The sequence below is a fragment of the Hyperolius riggenbachi genome, chromosome 3 (genome assembly GCF_040937935.1).
Source record: "Hyperolius riggenbachi isolate aHypRig1 chromosome 3, aHypRig1.pri, whole genome shotgun sequence".
NCBI classification, from domain to species: domain Eukaryota; kingdom Metazoa; phylum Chordata; class Amphibia; order Anura; family Hyperoliidae; genus Hyperolius; species Hyperolius riggenbachi.
Window position 1 is genome coordinate 98,301,577 of NC_090648.1, and position 6,638 is coordinate 98,308,214.

The following is a 6,638-nucleotide window of genomic DNA, read 5'->3' on the forward strand; positions in this document are numbered from 1 at the left end:
AAAAAAATGGCCGGACAATGGACAGGTTACTTACAGTCTAAAGTAACATTTATTAGTAACTCCAAAAGTGCAACGCGTTTCACGGGTAACAGTCCCGCTTCTTCAGGCAAACGATTATTTGGAGGGTGCAAAATCAGGTCATGAACCAGGTAGAGCGCCTCTGTCTGGCGATTATTTGGAGGGTGCAAAATCAGGTCATGAACCAGGTAGAGCGCCTCTGTCTGGACAGAGGCGCTCTACCTGGTTCATGACCTGATTTTGCACCCTCCAAATAATCGTTTGCCTGAAGAAGCGGGACTGTTACCCGTGAAACGCGTTGCACTTTTGGAGTTACTAATAAATGTTACTTTAGACTGTAAGTAACCTGTCCATTGTCCGGCCATTTTTTTCAGAAGGGAGGTGAGTCCACCCACTTCCCCCTTTTTAACAATTTTAACTAATTTCATTCTGCTTGGCGCCTCTGTTATCATATTTCAATATCCATTAAAATTGGTTCATGTTTGTGGCAGTAATATGACAAAATGTGGAAAACTTCAAGGGGGCCGTATACTTTTGCAAACCACTGTATATACCATTTTACATTTACATCTGATCTCTGGTTCCTCTGTCATACTAAAATTTACATACTGTATTCTTCACATCTACAGGCAACACTAGTAAAGGTACAGCAGCCCCCAACACATTGCCAAGAGGCAGCCCAGCCCACCCCCACAAGTTCAAGGCAGCAGCAGAAGCTTGTGTTTAAGGCGCGTACTCCCGCCATACTGTAGCAAATGACGGGTCCGTCAGACCCTCCCGCTGGGCGGACGTTCTGCCGACAGTAGCACGTGTGTACACGCTGTCGGGCAGACTGATAAGACTGTTTCTGACGGATCCGCTCTGTCAGAAACAGTCTTATCAGTCTGCCGACAGCTTGTACACACATGCTACTGTCGGCAGAATGTCCGCCCAGTGGGAGGGTCTGACGGACCCGTCGTTAGCTACAGTATGGCGTGTGTATGCGCCTTTAGGGAGAGAATGTTGGCCCACACTCCCCACACCACACACAGCAGGCAGGGGCTCTACTGCAGCCAGGGCTGGGCCGAGGCATAGGCTGGAGAGGCTCCAGCCTCAGGGCGCAGTGTAGGAGGGGGCGCACAATTCATTCAGCTGTCATTCCTAATTGTGTATGAAGCAGAAAGAAATAAGAAAAGGGGATACATAGCAGTGACTGCAAGCCAGATAACTAGATATTAAGGTGTTGGGGAGGTTGGGGGCCCTGGGGCGCCTCTTAGTCTAATAGCAATCAGTGTGTGACGGCTGAGGTGGGAGGGATGGAGGGGCGCACTTTGGTGTCTCAGCCTTGGGTGCTGGAGGACCTTGTCCCTGCTCTGCCTGCAGCACAGGAAGACATGACAGTGACAGATCAGTCACACAGCACAAGTCACTGCACAAGCACAAGCCTGACCTGTGCTGCAGAGGCTGTGAGAGTGTATAAGGACGGGCTCTGCCAGCCACAAGCAAAGGTAAACAAGCAGCACACTGCACAGTAGAGCTGCTCTTACATGTTGCTACTACAGTAGACAGAGCTGCCTGTCAAGTGTATATTGGGGCCACGATCCCCTGAAAAAGACCTGGGATGCCTCAGTCCCCCAGACACAGAGGGTGGTCACCAGGGCAGTTTCTAGGCTAAAATGCACTCAGGGCGAGGGTGTAAAAATTGGGCCCCCCCGCGGAGCCAGGTATAGGTGCCCGCAGTATAGGTTAGCCATGTCTAGTTGCACTCAGTATAGGTCCCCACAGTATAGGTAGCCAGGAATAGGTACCCCAGTATAGGTAGCCAGCTATAGGTCCCCCCAGTATAGGTAGCCAGGCATAGGTGCCCCAGTATAGTTGCTCCCAGTATAGGTTAGCCAGGTAGGTGCCTCTAGTATAGGTAGCCAGTATAGTTGCCCCCAGTATAGGTTAGGTGCCCCTGGTATAAGTTAGATAGGTATGTGCCCCCAGTACAGGTTAGCTAGGTGGGTGTCTCTAATATAGGTGGCCAGAATAGTTTCCCCTCAGCATAGGTTAGATATGTAGGTGCCCCCAGTATAGGTTAGTTAGGTAGGTGCCTCCAATATAGGTAGCCAGTATAGTTGCCACCAGTATAGGCGTCACCAGTATAGGCTAGCTGGGTAGGTAGGTGCTCCCAATACAGGTTAGATAGCTAGCTGCCCCCCAGTATAGGTTAGATAGCTGCCCCCCCCCAGTATAGGTTAGATAGGTAGCTGCCCCCAGTATAGGTTAGTTTAGGTAGGTGGACCCCCAGTATAGGTTAGATTAGGTAGATGCCCCCCAGTATAGGTTAGATAGCTGCTCCCCAGTATAGGTTAGATAGCTGCCCCCCAGTATAGGTTAGATAGGTAGCTGCCCCCAGTATAGGTTAGTTTAGGTAGGTGCCCCCCAGTATAGGTTAGATTAGGTAGCTGCCCCCTAGTATAGGTTAAATTGGTAGTTGCCCCCCGTATAGGTTAGATTAGGTAGGTGCCCCCCAGTATACAGGGAGTGCAGAATTATTAGGCAAGTTGTATTTTTGAGGAATAATTTTATTATTGAACAACAACCATGTTTTCAATGAACCCAAAAAACTCATTAATATCAAAGCTGAATATTTTTGAAAATAGTTTTTAGTTTGTTTTTAGTTTTAGCTATTTTAGGGGGATATCTGTGTGTGCAGGTGACTATTACTGTGCATAATTATTAGGCAACTTAACAAAAAACAAATATATACCCATTTCAATTATTTATTTTTACCTGTGAAACCAATATAACATCTCAACATTTACAAATATACATTTCTGACATTCAAAAACAAAACAAAAACAAATCAGTGACCAATATAGCCACCTTTCTTTGGAAGGACACTCAAAAGCCTGCCATCCATGGATTCTGTCAGTGTTTTGATCTGTTCACCATCAACATTGCGTGAGGCAGCAACCACAGCCTCCCAGACACTGTTCAGAGAGGTGTACTGTTTTCCCTCCTTGTAAATCTCACATTTTATGATGGACCACAGGTTCTCAATGGGGTTCAGATCAGGTGAACAAGGAGGCCATGTCATTAGTTTTTCTTCTTTTATACCCTTTCTTGCCAGCCACGCTGTGGAGTACTTGGACGCGTGTGATAGAGCATTGTCCTGCATGAAAATCATGTTTTTCTTGAAGGATGCAGACTTCTTCCTGTACCACTGCTTGAAGAAGGTGTCTTCCAGAAACTGGCAGTAGGACTGGGAGTTGAGCTTGACTCCATCCTCAACCCGAAAAGGCCCCACAAGCTCATCTTTGATAATACCAGCCCAAACCAGTACTCCACCTCCACCTTGCTGACGTCTGAGTCGGACTGGAGCTCTATGCCCTTTACCAATCCAGCCCCGGGCCCATCCATCTGGCCCATCAAGACTCACTCTCATTTCATCAGTCCATAAAACCTTAGAAAAATCAGTATTGAGATATTTCTTGGCCCACTCTTGACGTTTCAGCTTGTTTGTCTTGTTCAGTGGTGGTCGTCTTTCAGCCTTTCTTACCTTGGCCATGTCTCTGAGTATTGCACACCTTGTGCTTTTGGGCACTCCAGTGATGTTGCAGCTCTGAAATATGGCCAAACTGGTGGCAAGTGGCATCTTGGCAGCTGCACGCTTGACTTTTCTCAGTTCATGGGCAGTTATTTTGCGTCTTGGTTTTTCCACACGCTTCTTGCGACCTTGTTGACTATTTTGAATGAAACGCTTCATTGTTCGATGATCACACTTCAGAAGCTTTGCAATTTTAAGAGTGCTGCATCCCTGTGCAAGATATCTCACTATTTTTGACTTTTCTGAGCCTGTTAAGACCTTCTTTTGACTCATTTTGCCAAAGGAAAGAAAGTTGCCTAATAATTATGCACACCTGATATAGGGTGTTGATGTCATTAGACAACACTCCAAAGTAAAACAGATTACCTTAATACTACAACCCAAGTACTTGCTTCAGACCAGGGAGTCGACCAGTCACACCCGTATCCACCTAAGGTGCTGCAACAGTCCAAACAAAATTCACGACTGGGTCTCGACCTGGATTTTAGGCCTGATTGGCCAATTTTATTTTATGTACCACAGTGCAAAACAGCACGACGTTTCGACCAACAGGTCTTTATCAAGTGCTTACAAACTATTTGTGCAGCATCCATATATATAGAAGCAGATTCAAATTTAAAACACACCCCCGTAGGGGCGGGCACAATACTTAAAGAGACAGGCTATATTATATTATACAAAATCATAGAAAACACTTCAGGTTGTAGGCCTCATTCATGCCATTAGGCGCCAAAGTTCCTAAGTCATATATCCATTTGCTTTCTCTGCGTAACAGGGAGGCTTGGGGGTCCACTCCCTCCTGCAAGAACACCTTCTCCAGTATACACCACCTCAATTCGCCCACTGCATGCCCACACTCCTGGAAGTGGCGACCTACGGGAGATTCAAATTTATCCTTAAATTTTTCTTTTGCATTATTCTCCTGCTCTTTTTTATAGTTCCTAATGTCACTTCTATGTTCATTAATCCTCCTCCTACCATCCCTAGTTGTCTGTCCTACATAACCCATTCCGCAAGGACACTTTAGCAGATAGATTACATTTGTCGTGGTGCAAGAATAATTGCCTTTAATCATAATCCGTGTCCCTTTTGTGGTGTGGGTGACATAATCACCCCGGATTATGGATGAACAATTCTGACAGTTCATACAGGGGAACGTGCCTTTACGGCGTGGGATGAATGTCGCAGTGGTCTCAGTGTGTCCCCTTAAATCCGCCCTGACTAACTGGTCCCTGACACTTTTACCTTTCCTAAACACCATCCTAGGGGGAGAGTGGAAAACCTTGGACAGTAGCGGATCAGCCTCCACCACTGACCAAGCCGTGCGCAGACATTTTCTAATGTCTGATGCATGGTTATCATACGTAAGGATAAATTGCACACCCTCCTGGGGCTCCTTCCTGCTAACCTCCCTCCTCCCTCTCAACTCCCTTCTATCCATTGTAGCTACCTGAGCTGCCATTCCCTCCACCATCTCTCTGTGGTATCCTCTCTTTTCATAGTCCACCACCATTCTTTTGGACTGTTCCTGATACTTCCCATCACTGGAGGTAATTCTACTGGCTCTGATAAGTTGACTCTTAGGGAGTCCTTTAATCAAAGGGGGAGGATGGCAACTGCTTGCCAGTAATGCATTATTTCTATCAGTATCCTTGCGAAACAGGTCTGTCTCAAAGGTATCACCCTTAATTTCTATACTCACATCCAAAAAGTGCAGTTTGGTGGCATCATAATCAATGGTAAATTTTAGTGTATCGTGGCGGAGGTTGAGGTCATTGAAAAAATTCAACAAAAGTTGCTCGGGCCCTGTCCAACAAAAAAACAGGTCGTCAATGTACCTGCAAAAGCCCTTACTGTACTTTACAAAAATCTCATCGTCCAGCATGAACTTGGACTCAAACTCCGCCATATACACATTAGCCAGACTTGGCGCATAAGGGGCCCCCATAGGAACTCCCTGGACCTGTAAGAAAAAATCTTGGCCACATCTAAAATAATTAGATCTCAAACAGAATTCCAATAGCATTGTCATAAACACCGATCGATCCATATCTGCATTTTCCCTTCCTTCAAACACATTTCTCACTGCCGCTACTCCCTCAGCATGAGGGATGTTAGTATATAAACTTATTACATCCAGACTCACTAGAAATGCAACATCATCCGCAGTTAGTTGTTCCAAACATGACAGGAAATGCGTAGTGTCCCTCAGGCATCTAGGATTAGCACGACGTTTCGACCAACAGGTCTTTATCAAGTGCTTACAAACTATTTGCCTCCCTGTTACGCAGAGAAAGCAAATGGATATATGACTTAGGAACTTTGGCGCCTAATGGCATGAATGAGGCCTACAACCTGAAGTGTTTTCTATGATTTTGTATAATATAATATAGCCTGTCTCTTTAAGTATTGTGCCCGCCCCTACGGGGGTGTGTTTTAAATTTGAATCTGCTTCTATATATATGGATGCTGCACAAATAGTTTGTAAGCACTTGATAAAGACCTGTTGGTCGAAACGTCGTGCTGTTTTGCACTGTGGTACATAAAATAAAATTGGCCAATCAGGCCTAAAATCCAGGTCGAGACCCAGTCGTGAATTTTGTTTGGACTGTTGCAGCACCTTAGGTGGATACGGGTGTGACTGGTCGACTCCCTGGTCTGAAGCAAGTACTTGGGTTGTAGTATTAAGGTAATCTGTTTTACTTTGGACTGTTGCATCCACCACCTTATACTCCCCGGACACGTGTCGTGGTGACTGATCATGTCACAGGAGGAAAACGTGACATTGGAGTCGGTTTCACAAGTGGAGTACCACAGCTTTTCTGATGACGAGAGACAGGCTATATTGCAACTTGGAGGCTCGGTGAGATACACTTTCACCTCGGAGGATTCCAATCCAGTTGACGCACTAAAGAAACAGATCGATGAGTTGGCAAGAAAGGAGTTAAACCTCTCTATGCATATATCTACACTTGTGGAGTATATAAAAGTTGATCGCATTCCCAGAGGGCTGAGAGTAACCATTACGCCAATATTCTGTAAAGAG